Genomic DNA, 16,983 nt, shown 5'->3' on the forward strand with positions numbered 1-16,983 from the left:
CGCTCATCTCTAGTATTTTGGTAGTGTAGAAGGAGGAAAGAGTGAATACTGGCAATGTTCTTGAGATGGAATAGACAGGAATGGGTAAGGGACTGATGAGCAGAGTGATTAAAAGAGTGGACTTAAGGGTGGTTGTGTTATTGATGACGAGGGAGAGATGGGGAGTGGTAAAGACACAAGAAGGTTTTTTAAGACAATAAGCTAAGTCTTAGACATAATAACTTACCTACCCCTGTCCAAAAAATTATCAACAAAGGTGGAAAAGTCCTTTAACACTTTTCTAATTTAGGAATAAATACAATTTTGCAATAAATGCATTCCACTGTTTTGTTTTTGCTATCCTTTCTCTAAACTCAAATGAAGTTAACATTGTTTTTATTTTGTCTGCATGAAAACGTTCATAGCTCAGAATAGTTGTGCACTCGTACCAAAGCCATTTAACAATGATGTTGATAGTTTAAAGTTAGAGCCACCAAGAGGAAATTGAATTGTTTTAGAATAGCTAAGTGTTTTCTCTAAATGTAAACTTGCAATATAAGACTGAGTTAACCCAATATGAGGCCTAGTAAACACAATACACACGCAGCCTTTCTCTTGTGAAGCATTAAAATTAAAACGGATGCCATATTTGTGTTACAAGGCTGTAGAGTAACAGACATTGCTCTGTAGGGGGAGTCGGTAAGATGGAAGGAAACAGCAGGACACACTTCAGTTTCTTGAAAGGGAAATACGGTTTTGTTGATAGGACAAACACATTTTATCAGAGGTGAATTTCAGCAGGCTAACAAAACCAACTCTTTCAAACCATCAAATGCACATATGGCAACAAATTTACAAGCTGAAGACAATTAAGTCATTTTTATTTTATTAGCAAGGAGACATAGGGGAGGAAGAATGGAGTTTAAATTGCATAAGTATCGAATACTTGGGAAAACGTAAAACAATGAATGAATGACTAAAAATACAATAGCAAACTTGTAAAACTGAGATAAATAGTATTAATATTCATCAATAATAACAATGGATACTGTGTTACCGGCATAACATTTAGCACAAAGTACTTTGTCATAGTCTATGCAAGAACAGAAAATAAATGAAATCCACAGATAAATAGGGAAAATCATTTCTGTTCAAAACCAATGCGCACTTGGCAGTCGCACACAATTCACACTGTTTCCAATTACAGTAACTTCGGCTCAAATTATTAATTGATGTTAAAGATCTGTCATTATCTTAAGTAATGTAATCTAACCCAAGGTATTATTTATTGTTTGAAATGAAAACTAAATAGAAAAATAAAATCAGATTTATCACACTGTCAGAAAGAGTTAGTTTAGCATGTACAGAATGACATGTGGACCCTACCAGAGGGAAAGGGGGGGTGGTCTAGGTGGGGAATTTTCCCAGGCATCTGACTGGCAGGAGGGTTCAACATTTTCTGACTTATTATTTTTGTGTTCCAACTGTCTTTTATTCATTTATTTTTTATTTATCTATTAGCTACTATGGCAATCTCCAAGTAATAAAAGTTCAAACCTAGCACCTAAGCTAACAAAGTACTTCTAAATTGAAATCTCCAATAAAATATGTATACAGTATTTTATTTATAAATTTAAAAAAGATGAGCATTCAAATCTAAAATTTTCAATGCATTTTTAATTATTTTTTTTTTTAATGAGAGGGGTGGGGGCCTCTTTATTTGGGTTTCTCTGGGTCTCCATGACCCTCTGAAAGGGCCTGATGACATGACTTGTTTACAGATGGGGCCATTCAGAACATTACCTACAAATAATTATTGAAAGCGGATACAGAGGTAAATGTAATAGCCAGAAAGTTGCAGGTACCTGCAAGTTTTTGGCTATTTTAGCTGCTAGATTTAATGAGGGAAAAATGTAAAAGGCAAAACCGCTTCTAAATTATTGATGCTGTAAATCTACAGCTGCTAAATTCCCACAAACTCGTGGGTGTCTGTAACTCACAGGCTATTACATTTACCTTATGGTTTCTGCTGTGGTCTAGTGGTAACTACCACAAAGCAGGTTTACTGGATACAGTATGTACAGAATATTTTAGAAAATTTCAATTCAAACACATTTCCACTTTCACAGAAATTGTTCCAAATAAGTATATTAGGCCCAAAAATGGATAATGTCAATGCAACTGAGTACATGTGAGCTTTTTAACAGGGAAAGTGATTCCCAGCCTTTTTTGCAAGGATACTGGGCAGAATTGTATGATCGATGAGATCCCGTACTCGGTGGTTGTGTGAAAATATGCAAATGACACAGATGCCTAGATTTATTTATTATTTATTTATTAACAGTTTCTTATATAGCGCAGCATATTCCATTGTGCTTTACAATTAGAACAACTGTAATAGAACAACCTGGGCAAAAACAGACAGACATAGAGGTAGGAGGGCCCTGCTCACAAGCTTGCAATCTATAGCTTTCTATTGAGATGCCTACTGGCAGCTTCTTAGATCCAAGCAACTGCATACAAATATGAAACTGCGGTCGCAGTGCCTTCAATAATCGAGTCACCCTATGATCGCATAGAATAGAGACACAGACAGCCATAAGGTCTATGTACTGAGCCTTGGAGAGAGATAAAGTAGATGGAGATGAAGTACCAACCAATCAGCTCCTAACTGTCATGTTACAGGCTGGGTTTAAAAAATGACAGATAGGAGCTGGTTGGTTGGTACTTTATTTCTGTACACGTTATCTATCTCCAAGGCTTAGTACATAGAACCACCCATCATGTTTTGTGAGTATAGGATTGCAATTGTAGGCTGAGACACACCAAAAAACTGGTTGTGACAGTCCTGCAGTTTTGCCACAACTCCCGTTTACCACCACCAAATGATCCCTGACTGTCAATCACTTTGTGAATAAATCCTCACTGAGAGCGACATCACTAAGGTATCATGACGCATGCGTAGATTACCGATAATCGCTCAACTGCAAAAACATTGACATTGTGTACATCTCCAAATCAGGCCTATTGTTACATTATTCTGCACTGGAAAAAAAGTTACCGATACGCAGTCTTAAGTCTGCACCCTTCCATATGCATCAAAAAACACACACATTTCTGGATACGTATTATTTTTAGAGATGAGCGGGTTCGGATTTACTCGGTTCTTAACCCCAGAATTATCGCAAGTAATATTTTTCTGGATTTTTCTTATTGGCTAACCAAAACACATGACGTCCGTGAGCCAATAAGGAGATTCGGGTAAATCCGAGTAAAACCGAACCCGCTCATCTCTAATTATTTTTATCACCAATATCATTGAATGATGAACTCATCCTTTAATTCCATTATACAAAATTGAATATTTCATTAGCAATAAAAACTAGTAGTTTTTACATTATTTTGTAGACCAAGATAAAAGAAGATTGTGATCTTCAAATCCATAGTATTCTATAAAAAAAAAATATATATATTGATTGAAACTAAAGGGGGGTACTCACGGAGCGATATTCTAAGCAATCTGACTAGATTGCTTAGAATATCGGCAGGATCGCTCCGTGTGTAGCCCCCTCGGCGATAGCGATGCGCGGCCCCGCATATCGCTATCGCCGCTGCTAGATTGGCCTGCATGCAGGCCAATCTAGCGGGTCGCTCACTTCACCCGCTGGGTGAAGTGAGCGGCCCCCCCGTCTCCCCCCGCACGCTCAGCACAGATCGCGCTGTGCTGAGCGGCAGGAGAGATGTGTGCTGAGCGGTTCGCTCAGCACGCATCTCTCCTTGATCGGCCCGTGAGTACTGGGCTTTACATTCTATAAGATTAGTTATAAAATTATGAAAAATAAATTTGTGTGTATTAAAAAAGGGATAATCAAATGCTGTTAAGAGTTCTCAGTATGTACTTTAGTACAAGAATAAAGCAAATATACCCTGAAGAGTGTTATATTTATTCCTGTTGTCTGTACATTGCATTATATCTCTGTATAGGGGAAGATGCGTCAAACCTTTATTCACCAGAGGAATGGAGACCCTCATACCGGAACCATTTATACATTAGTGATGATTAATCTGTTGTTGAACAGAGAAGGGCAAATGATTTAGGAATTCGGTTCGCTCTCATTTTCAGTTGCACATGTGGACAATATTCAGCAGGCAATTTTCAGAAACCAGTGCGAAACTGTGCAGCCATTTTTATGTAGATAGGGTATATGGGGGCAATGGCCCAGATTTATCAAGCCTTGGAGAGTGATACATTGACCAGTGAGAAAGTACCAACCAATCAGCTCCTAACTGTCCTTTTTTCAAGCACAAGCTGTAGTACGGCAGTTAGGAGCTGGTTGGCTGGTACTTTTTCACCGTGCAAATTATCACTCTCCAAGGCTTGATAAATCTGGGCCCCTGAATGATAGTGTGTTATGTTTGATAACTTAATGCGTATGAACCATCAGGGAGTGGCCTTAGATATAGATCTATAATGCAACTTGGAATATATATTTGTATGAAGAAATGCAAAGTAATAGTGTATTAAAAGGGAGGTGCTAACAGACATATATAGGTGCTAAACTGAGAATGACCATTTTGTTATGGTCTAAATACAGTATATTTGCTACCTATTTCTCTCTCTATATAGTCCATAACAGTCTGCTTGGAAGTTAACATTCTTATGTGTGTGTTATTTTACCAAAAAAAGAGAAAAACAAATCTAGGCCCATATTTATCAAACCTTGAAGAGTGATAAATTGCACAGAGATAAAGTACAAACCAACTAGCTCCTAACTGTCATGCTACATGTTGTGTTTGAAAAATGACAGTTAGGAGCTGGTTGGCTGGTACTTTATCACCATGCAATTTATCACTCTCAGGGGTCTATTCATGAATCAGTGAAAAATGTGGAGAAGTGAGCCTGTGGAGAAGTTGCCCATGGAAACCAATCAGCATTGAAGTAACATTTATAATTTGTATACTATACAATTGTACTGAGCAGCTGTTTGGTTGCCATGGGCAACTTCTCCATAGGCTCACTGCTCCACTCTTTTCACTGCTTCATGAATTGGCCCTTTAAAGCCTTGATAAATCTGGGCCATAGTGCACACTGTGTGAGTCTGAAAACATACTCTCTAATATAATTCTTAGATATAATCGAGTCTTGGGTAATATTGCCCTGTTACCTGCCGGTGATTGCAGATTGCACTGGTGACTTTGAAACCTTCTGGCAGGTGGTCCTCAGGATACTCAGAAAGGGTTACAGAAAAAGACAACTAGGGATATAGTCAATAGGAGTCGGATCCATTCCGACATGCAGTTGTCGGAATGGATCTGACAACCCCTATTCAATGGACAGACAAATCCGACTGTCGGATTTGGCCATACACAGGGTCCTGTTAGGCTGCAGATGCGCTGACAGCAGCTTCCTGGGGAGCAGAGATCGGCGGCCGTGAGCGGGAGGGGCTGGCTGCGGGGAACATGTGTGGAGCGGAGGGGGAGGCGCTGCAGGAAGAGAGGTGCTGCGGGTGGCGGAGGAGCAGAGATTGGCGGCCGGCGGGAGGGGCTGGCAGTGGGGGAACATGTCTGTGGTGGCGAGGGGAGGCGCTGCAGGGAGAGAGGTGCCTGGCCGGGGACGGCCAGGCACCTCTCTCCCTGCAGCGCATCTCCCCACCGCCGCAGACATGTCCCCCACAGCCAGCTCCCCCCGCCGGCCGTCAATCTCATCTCCCCAGCTGCCCGCAGCACCTTTCCTCTCCTCACCTCAATCCAACTTGTTTTCAAATCAGAATGAGTTTGTCGGAAAGCGGGCCAAAACCTGTCGGATTTGGCCCCATTTCCGACAGAAGCACGTAGATCGCCAATCAACGTGTTTTCCGACAAGTCGGGAATTCCCGACTTGTCGTAAAAAATCAGCCCCAATTGAATAGGTTGGAACCCCTTCTGACCTATTTCTGTCGGAAGCTGCCGTCTTTCAGACAAGACGGCAGCTTCCGACAGTTATTGAATACAGCCAATAGTGTCTACTGTCACGTATGGTAAATATAGTACAATGTGCATATAGTGAATAAGTGCTACATGAGGTTAATGAGGACATACTGTAAATAACATGTAGTAAGGAACTAAAAAGATAGATAGATAGATAGATAGATAGATAGATAGATAGATAGATAGATAGATAGATAGATAGATTAAAATGTACATTAAAAGATAACATGGTAACAATAATGAGGTATGACATAAGAGTGAATGGAAATAACTGTTTAAAATTATGGGGAAAAATAGGGTATGAAATACATGTGAAGAGTAACACTTTGAAGTTAAAACATGACCCCAGATAAAACAGACCAAAGAAATTGAATATTTAATGTGAGGATCCAGAACATTTCTCTTTTTTGCGAGGGGTTTTTTAACCATCCACTCCACAGCTGCCTAATTTAACTAGTGATATGGCTTTAAAGTTAGGTTGGTATGGGTTAGAATCATGTTTTTGTAATAGTGCTGAAACTGAATATACAGTAACTATCAATCTTATTGTAGATATTTCATACATGTTCTTGTATACAAAGTTTCACATATTTTAATCTGCATGAATACCAGCGATAACCTCATTGAAGTAGATGGTAGATTTCAGCTTCAATACATTGACTAATAAATCAAGAACAAGTATATTTTAATTATTTTATTCCTTCTAAAATTAATGCCTGGTCTAAGCGGTAGAATTTTTTCCAAAATGAGATCCAATTTTATAATTTGCCAAAGTTTATTAAGGGTGTCCCTACTATAGCTCTCATTGTTTAATGGGTTATACATGTGATCAATTCGCTATCTTATTCCAGTATTCAAGAAAGTCTTTTCTATACATAACATTAGTCTTTTTTAATGCTTCATTAATTATTCCCTAAGGATATCCTTTTTCTTTAAACCTTTCTGCGTAAGTGAGTAATTGTAAATTGCACACATCTGGGTCTGTGCAGTTCCTCTTAACTCTGCACAGCTGAGGGAAGGGTATATTAATTTTCCAAATGTCTACTATTATAATGTATGTACTGTAGCTATTACTGTCAGTACTTCTTTAATACAAGTTCTAGTGGACACTTTGAAATTCTCCATTTTTATGACCAGGTCTAAAAACGTAATATTTTCATTATTTTTATTGTGCAGGAACTCGAGGTTAAAGTCATTTGTATTGATATATATCATTAAATCATAAATAAATAAAAACTTCAGTGCCGTTCTGTACTAACAGTATGTAATTAATATAGTGTATATTAAAAAACAAGTTAGTAGTGAATTGGTGTGGACTGCAATTGCAAAGATTTTCCCAGTGTCCTACAATCCAGAGTTTCCCAAACTCCACCATTGCAGTCATTACAGTCCAGGATTTAAGGATATAAATGCTTGAGTCCAGATGGTTAAATCAAATTGACTGAGGTACTAATTAGGTCACCTGTGCTCAAGCATGGACATCATTAAAACCTGGTCTGTAAGGGCGGAGTTTGGGAAACTATGCTTTAATTACATTTGCATAAATGGGTGCAAAAATTGTCACCATTGCAATTCCACACAAATGAAAATAAAAAGTATCCAATAATTTAAAATAATTATGTAAATAGATTAGTAAATATAATATAAAATTACTTAGAAACTCATCTTCATCCATCTGAACTAAAATCAAATTCACAGGCTAGTCAACTTTGTTTGTGTATGATGGAGGTATATAATTCCTGGACATCATAGTCACCCCAAAATAATAGAGGTCCTACTCAAAAGGTCCAATGAATTCAATACAGCAGTGATATATTTGATAAATGATGGAAGATGGGACCAAAAGAAAGAAAAAAGAACTGTTATAGGTAGTGGCACTCTTACTGAAATGTACTATGACACAATATTAAAACTTTACTTTTAATTTTGCAAATAATATTTTATGCAAAGCATATAATAGCATAAATTATGAAACAAAGATTGTGCTGAGACATGATGTGGGTGAGCATCACATGTGCAGAATCATCACATGGTTTGGATATGTGTTTAGAAGCTGCATAAATGTAAGAGTAAAAATAGCATATAAATAGACATTACATTATGATAAAAACATAATAAAATGCACAGGATCTTGTAGATCGTATCCTCAGATTTTTTTGTTATTTATATTAAACAGATAAATTCTCATATTTATTGTGTAATAGCGGTACATGCAGCACTTCAATAGGTGTCTATAGTAGCCTAAAGGTGCATACACACTGGGCGTTTTTGCCCAGCGTGCCGTGTATGCACAGCGATGATGTGAACATCACTGGCAGGAAAATAGCTCAGTGCATACACACTGAGTTATTTTCCCTGTGCCTAGCGATGTTCATGGGGGTGAACCACTTTCCTCAGCACACATCTCTCCCTACATCTGCCCCTGAATACGGGGTTTTAGTCAGTCTTTTAGCTGTTTTGCCCCTAGGATATTGCAACAGCTGATGAGAGTTTGACTTGGATGATTTTTACTACAGTAGGAGCCAGATAGGTGAGTGCAACATATAATAAATATAGTTTGTATGAAGTTTTCACCAGAATTGCTTGGCAAGATTGTAAGCGGTGGTATGTACTGTATGAATTCTCTTAGTGCTTTACATATCAGTACCTGGACTTTATTGCCAATGCCTATCATATTAAACAGTGCAGGTATATGAATATACTGTACTTGGGGTACCCTTCTGGATATGTGTTCCTTGGTGGATTCTGGATATTATGCAAATATAGTGTGTGTGTGTGTGTGTGTGTGTGTGTGTGTGTGTGTGTGTGTGTTAGTATATATATATATATATATATATATATATATATTACATATAATAACTACACACCACATACGAATGTGTAAGATGCGGCAGAGCAGATCATACAAGTTGCATGTGGGACAGAGATATGATCTAATGCACAGTGATGTGCACATGTGCATCCTGTATACTGGCATCAGGCATTGGTTCCTCTGGAAAGACATTTTTCTTACATTACATTCACATATAAATCAAGTTATTCCAGCAGTTATTTAGGCAGTTATAAGGCACTGCACAGATTCCCGGCAGGTCTGACGCACATGCAATCATCATATGAATGAGATGTTCATAATACAGCAATATACTTAAAACATATACAGTACGTGAGAACATTTAGAAGACTATTTAGCAATAAGAGTATGCAAGTGTAATTATAGAAAATTCAGTATAATATCAAATTGACAATCACTACTTATTATCAAACAGAAATTAGACGTGCTTTCTTTGCAGCTAAATGAGGACATTTATTCCTTAGACAGACAAAAATTGGCATTACAGTACAATTTGAATAGGAAGAATTCCAATTTGTGTTTGGAGAATCTCCTACTCTGCCGGGTATAAATGTTTGTATTATAATGGCTGACTACTGAGTAGAATAAGTACTGGTAATGACGCTGATAATGAAGATACTACATACAGGAGGTAGCGCACATGCATGACACACCCTTTGCCCTTCTTCCTTGTCTATTTGCTCCCTCATCTGCATATTGTAACATCTGTTCCTTAACAGAGTAGACACAAGAACAATAATTTCCTCCATATTTTTTGTGCTAATCCCTGATTGGCAATATAGCATTTGGAAATAGAACAGATAGACAATTTAAATAAATATAACTCATATGAGTCTACGTTTGATTATCATCAGTGGGTGTTGATTACCTTTTTGTTATACGCACTCATTTCTTTCTTATCATTTCTCTATCAAATGTTTAGCCAATATGTCATTGTGGTAATAAACAGCCAAGAACTTTGCTTTAACCATAAATGAATGATGGTTAATGTTATGATGTAAAATACAGTACCAGGGTGGATTTACAGATTGCCTACAAATGAGTATTTTTGTCTTCTGGACTGGTCTATAAGATTATTTACTATTCTAAGAGTGCACTCCCTAAATGAAATATGTAAAATGAATACATACTGTAGGGTAACTCCACTTATCCAGTTTGGATAATAAGTGTATTGCTTAGGTTTTGTCATACCATTATGTTTTTTTTTAATCAAATATACTAATATTGCTTTCACCTTATTTCTCATGAAGGGGCTCATACAGAGTTGGACTGCACGTGTAAATTCAAATCTCATTTAAAAGGTGAAATGGAAATATGCTTTATTGCTACAGACTAATTGCTAATATCAATGGTGTAATGGGACTAGAGCACAGTGCCAAAAATGGGAGGAGTGCACACACAGTCAGCCAATCAGAAGCAGTGGTTGATCATCATCAACAGTGTTTGCCCTGGTGCTATCACCCTTAAGCTGGGCATACACTATACAATTATCTGGCAGATCTGGCTCGTTGAAATGTAAATATGGTAATGGATGAGAGCAAATGACAATCGAACATTTGCTCCCAAACACTGTAAAACGGATAAAACCAATCACAGATCAATTTGTATGAACAACAGTTTTTGTTCATTTTCCAGTGTTTGGGAGCAAACGGTCGATTGTCATTCGCTCTCATCCATTACCAGGTTTTCATTCCAACCAGCCAGATCTGGCAGATGATCTCCTGGATAATTGTATAGTGCAAATGGAAAATGCATCCCAGTTACCACATTTATGGATGTATAAACATAAACAATGCATCCAAATTTACATGTGCCTCTAAGTATTATAACAGTACAAGAAACATGGTCTGTGGTTACTCCCTGCTATGATACCTTCAGTGTATGACATCATGGAAGGTTTTACTTATTGGTCATTCAGGGTAGACAGACCTAAAATTTTTGGGTAAACTAACAGTAATTAATTTTGTAACCTTATTTGTGCTCTTGGCATATACACTGAAGTACTGCTCACCACGATAGAGACCATGGGGGGGGGGGGGGGGGTAATTCAGAGTTGATCGCAGCAGCAAATTTGTTAGCAGTTGGGCAAAACCATGGGGGTAATTCCAAGTTTATCGCAGCAGGAAATTTTTTAGCAGTTGGGCAAAACCATGTGCAATGCAGGGGGGAACAGATAGAACATTTGCATAGAGAGTTAGATTTGGGTGGGTTATTTTGTTTCTGTGCAGGGTAAATACTGGCTGCTTTATTTTTACACTGCAATTTAGATTGCAGATTGAACTCCCCACACCCAAATCTATCTTTCTCTGCACATGTCATATCTGCCCCTCCCCTGCAGTGCACATGGTTTTGCCCAACTGCTAACAAAATTCCTGCTGCGATCAACTTGGAATTATCCCCCATGTGCACTGCAGGTGTGGCAGATATAACATTTGCAGAGAGAGTTATATTTGGGTGGGTTATTTTGTTTCTGTGCTGGGTAAATATTGGCTGCTTTATTTTTACACTGCAATTTAGATTTCAGTTTGAACACACCCCACCCAAATCTAACTCTCTCTGCACATGTTATATCTGCCCCTCCCCCCCTTGCAGTGCACATGGTTTTGTCCAACTGCTAACAAATTTGCTGCTGCGATCAACTCTGAATTAGGCCCCATAAGGCAACAATCAGTTCACAAAGGATGAGAATGTAACAACAAATGAGAAGGTTACATTATTTATTAACTCTTGTCACAGTCCTAAAAAGTAGAGATGAGCGGGTTCGGTTTCTTTGAATCCGAACCCGCACGAACTTCACTTTTTTTTTCACGGGTCCGAGCGACTCGGATCTTCCCGCCTTGCTCGGTTAACCCGAGCGCGCCCGAACGTCATCATGACGCTGTCGGATTCTCGCGAGACTCGGATTCTATATAAGGAGCCGCGCGTCGCCGCCATTTTCACACGTGCATTGAGATTGATAGGGAGAGGACGTGGCTGGCGTCCTCTCCATTTAGATTAGATTTAGAAGAGAGAGAGAGAGAGAGATTGCTGTGATACTGTAGATTAGAAGAGAGTGCAGAGTGCAGACAGAGTTTAGTGACTGACGACCACAGTGACCAGTGACCACCAGAGACAGTGCAGTTGTTTGTTTTATTTAATATATCCGTTCTCTGCCTGAAAAAAACGATACACAGTCACACAGTGACTCAGTCTGTGTGCACTGCTCAGCCCAGTGTGCTGCACATCAATGTATTGTATATAAAGCTTATAATTGTGGGGGAGACTGGGGAGCACTGCAGGTTGTTATAGCAGGAGCCAGGAGTACATGATAAATAATATTATATTAAAATTAAACAGTGCACACTTTTGCTGCAGGAGTGCCACTGCCAGTGTGACTAGTGGTGACCAGTGCCTGACCACCAGTATATTAGTAGTATTGTATACTATCTCTTTATCAACCAGTCTATATTAGCAGCAGACACAGTACAGTGCGGTAGTTCACGGCTGTGGCTACCTCTGTGTCGGCACTCGGCAGGCAGTCCGTCCATCCATAATTGTATTATATACCACCTAACCGTGGTTTTTTTTTTTCTTTCTTTATACCGTCGTCATAGTCATACTAGTTGTTACGAGTATACTACTATCTCTTTATCAACCAGTGTACAGTGCGGTAGTTCACGGCTGTGGCTACCTCTGTGTCGGAACTCGGCAGGCAGTCCGTCCATCCATAATTGTATTATAATATATACCACCTAACCGTGGTTTTTTTTTCGTTCTTTATACCGTCGTCATACTAGTTGTTACGAGTATACTACTATCTCTTTATCAACCAGTGTACAGTGCGGTAGTTCACGGCTGTGGCTACCTCTGTGTCGGAACTCGGCAGGCAGTCCGTCCATCCATAATTGTATTATAATATATACCACCTAACCGTGGTTTTTTTTTCGTTCTTTATACCGTCGTCATACTAGTTGTTACGAGTATACTACTATCTCTTTATCAACCAGTGTACAGTGCGGTAGTTCACGGCTGTGGCTACCTCTGTGTCGGCACTCGGCAGGCAGTCCGTCCAACCATAATTGTATTATATACCACCTAACCGTGGTTTTTTTTTCATTCTTTATACCGTCGTCATACTAGTTGTTACGAGTATACTACTATCTCTTTATCAACCAGTGTACAGTGCGGTAGTTCACGGCTGTGGCTACCTCTGTGTCGGCACTCGGCAGCCCGTCCATAATTGTATATACCAGTGACCTAACCGTGGTTTTTTTTTCTTTCTTTATACATACATACTAGTTACGAGTATACTATCTCTTTATCAACCAGTCTATATATTAGCAGCAGACACAGTACAGTGCGGTAGTTCACGGCTGTGGCTACCTCTGTGTCGGCACTCGGCAGCCCGTCCATAATTGTATATACCACCTAACCGTGGTTTTTTTTTCTTTCTTTATACATACATACTAGTTACGAGTATACTATCTCTTTATCAACCAGTCTATAAATTAGCAGCAGACACAGTACAGTGCGGTAGTTCACGGCTGTGGCTACCTCTGTGTCGGCACTCCGCAGCCCGTCCATAATTGTATATACCAGTGACCTAACCGTGGTTTTTTTTTCTTTCTTTATACATACATACTAGTTACGAGTATACTATCTCTTTATCAACCAGTCTATATATTAGCAGCAGACACAGTACAGTGCGGTAGTTCACGGCTGTGGCTACCTCTGTGTCGGCACTCGGCAGCCCGTCCATAATTGTATATACCAGTGACCTAACCGTGGTTTTTTTTTCTTTCTTTATACATACATACTAGTTACGAGTATACTATCTCTTTATCAACCAGTCTATATATTAGCAGCAGACACAGTACAGTGCGGTAGTTCACGGCTGTGGCTACCTCTGTGTCGGCACTCGGCAGCCCGTCCATAATTGTATATACCACCTAACCGTGGTTTTTTTTTTCTTTCTTTATACATACATACTAGTTACGAGTATACTATCTCTTTATCAACCAGTCTATATATTAGCAGCAGACACAGTACAGTGCGGTAGTTCACGGCTGTGGCTACCTCTGTGTCGGCACTCCGCAGCCCGTCCATAATTGTATATACCAGTGACCTAACCGTGGTTTTTTTTTCTTTCTTTATACATACATACTAGTTACGAGTATACTATCTCTTTATCAACCAGTCTATATATTAGCAGCAGACACAGTACAGTGCGGTAGTTCACGGCTGTGGCTACCTCTGTGTCGGCACTCGGCAGCCCGTCCATAATTGTATATACCACCTAACCGTGGTTTTTTTTTCTTTCTTTATACATACATACTAGTTACGAGTATACTATCTCTTTATCAACCAGTCTATATTAGCAGCAGACACAGTACAGTGCGGTAGTTCACGGCTGTGGCTACCTCTGTGTCGGCACTCGGCAGCCCGTCCATAATTGTATATACCACCTAACCGTGGTTTTTTTTTCTTTCTTTATACATACATACTAGTTACGAGTATACTATCTCTTTATCAACCAGTCTATATATTAGCAGCAGACACAGTACAGTGCGGTAGTTCACGGCTGTGGCTACCTCTGTGTCGGCACTCGGCAGCCCGTCCATAATTGTATGTACACTGCAGTGCCACTCCTAGATGGGCCCGGTGTTTGTGTCGGCCACTAGGGTCGCTAATCTTACTCACACAGCTACCTCATTGCGCCTCTTTTTTTCTTTGCGTCATGTGCTGTTTGGGGAGGGTTTTTTGGAAGGGCCATCCTGCGTGACACTGCAGTGCCACTCCTAGATGGGCCCGGTGTTTGTGTCGGCCACTAGGGTCGCTAATCTTACTCACACAGCTACCTCATTGCGCCTCTTTTTTTCTTTGCGTCATGTGCTGTTTGGGGAGGGTTTTTTGGAAGGGACATCCTGCGTGACACTGCAGTGCCACTCCTAGATGGGCCCGGTGTTTGTGTCGGCCACTAGGGTCGCTTATCTTACTCACACAGCGACCTCGGTGCAAATTTTAGGACTAAAAATAATATTGTGAGGTGTGAGGTATTCAGAATAGACTGAAAATGAGTGTAAATTATGGTTTTTGAGGTTAATAATACTTTGGGATCAAAATGACCCCCAAATTCTATGATTTAAGCTGTTTTTTAGTGTTTTTTGAAAAAAACACCCGAATCCAAAACACACCCGAATCCGACAAAAAAAATTCGGTGAGGTTTTGCCAAAACGCGTTCGAACCCAAAACACGGCCGCGGAACCGAACCCAAAACCAAAACACAAAACCCGAAAAATTTCAGGCGCTCATCTCTACTAAAAAGTCCTTTACACGAAAGAATGCTTCATTATGTGTGACTTCTTTTGCTTTAAAATAAATAAATACAGTAAAAACATCACACGGTTTATCCTTACACAACCCAAGCATTTATTTCTAGCACTGTCACTTATCAGAGCAGAATGTATTTTCCCAGCTGCTACCTGTTTCTCAGCTTTGGTGCTACGCCAGGACCAAATTATCCTCATGGCAACATAAGGAACTGCCCACGGCCTGAAACTTCCATTGGGGACTCAAGAGCAGGTTTCAGGATTTGAAACTACTGTGTGTGATCAGACTCTTCTTTCCTTTCCACTGTACTGACACAACGCTCCTATTCATAGTGTGACTGTATTATGTCATAGGCAGTTCTACAGCCAGGTATCAGATGGAATTATTCTACAGTATAACGTCTAAAAAGGTTCTTAAAAATATTTCTGATAAAATGACTATAAATTGTCGCCATATTTGGGCAGCTAAGTGGAGTATGAGGTTTAATATATAGAAATGTAAAGCTATGCATTTGGGGACTAAAGGTCACTGGCGTATCTATAATGGGTGCATTTCTTCTATACTTACCTTTCTGGCGTCCATCGGCGACTGTGTGTGGGCCCTCTCCTCTCCCGTAGCCGTCACCATCGCTGCTAGCGCACTGATCACTAGAGACTCTGGCCAAGTGCCAGAGTCTACAGAGCATGCGCAGGACTCCAGAAAAATTGTGCAGCGGCCATTTTTTTGGAGGCCTGCGCATGCGCTGTAGACTCTGGCACTCTGCCAGAGTCTCAGCGCTGAGAGTGCTAGCAGTAGCGGTGGTGGCTACAGAAGAGGAGGGGGCCCATACACGGAGTCTGCACACCGGTCCTCTCCTCTCTAGAAACGCAGCTGCTAAAGATGCATACACACTGGGCAGCGTGTATGCATAGCGATGACGTAAACATCGCTGGCAGGAAAAACGGTCAGTGCATACACACTGAGCAAAGTTTACCTGTCCCAGCGATGTTCATGGGGGGTGAACCACTATCCACAGTAGGAGACTGTGGAAAGTGGTTCACTCGGCTGTTAAAACAGCCCGACGGATGGTGGCGGCTGGCGAGAAAGCGGGAATGCACATCAGCGCCCACCGCTTATCGCCCGGCTATACACACTGGCCGACTTTGAGCTCAAAGTAGCTCAAAATGCCAAAAGTGACCTACTTTAAGCTCAAAATCGGCTAAAAGATGTGCTGGTTACACCGTTAACAGAATTATTTAACCAGTCACTAAATACAGGTGCCATTCCAGAGGACTGGAAAAGAGTAAATGTAGTTCCACTGCACAAAAGTGGAAGCAAGGAAGAAGCAAGTAACTACAGACCAGTAAGCCTTACATCAGTAGTGGGGAAAGTAATGGAAAAACTATTAAAAGAAAGAGTTGTGGAATATCTTAAATCAAACCACTTACAGGATCCAAAACAGCATGGATTTACTGGTGGTAGATCATGCCAAACAAATCTTATTTACTTTTTTGACTCTGTGACGAAAATAATAGATCAAGGGGGAGCTGTAGATGTAGCATATCTAGACTTTAGTAAGGCATTTGACACTGTCCCACATCGCAGACTGCTAAATAAACTTGAAAGCGTGGGGGTGGATTATAAAACAGTTAAATGGATAAGAACCTGGTTGCAGGATAGGAAACAGACAGTTGTAGTTAATGGAGTGCAATCTATGGAGGGAAATGTTACCAGTGGAGTACCCAAGGGATCTGTACTTGGTCCACTTCTCTTTAATATCTTTGTTGGTGACATTGCAGATGGTATTGAAGGGAAGGTATGCCTTTTTGCAGATGATACAAAGATATGCAACAGGGTAGACATACTGGGAGGGGTAAAACAAATGATTGATGACCTAG

This window comes from Pseudophryne corroboree, chromosome 1 (genome assembly GCF_028390025.1).
Source record: "Pseudophryne corroboree isolate aPseCor3 chromosome 1, aPseCor3.hap2, whole genome shotgun sequence".
NCBI lineage: Eukaryota > Metazoa > Chordata > Amphibia > Anura > Myobatrachidae > Pseudophryne > Pseudophryne corroboree.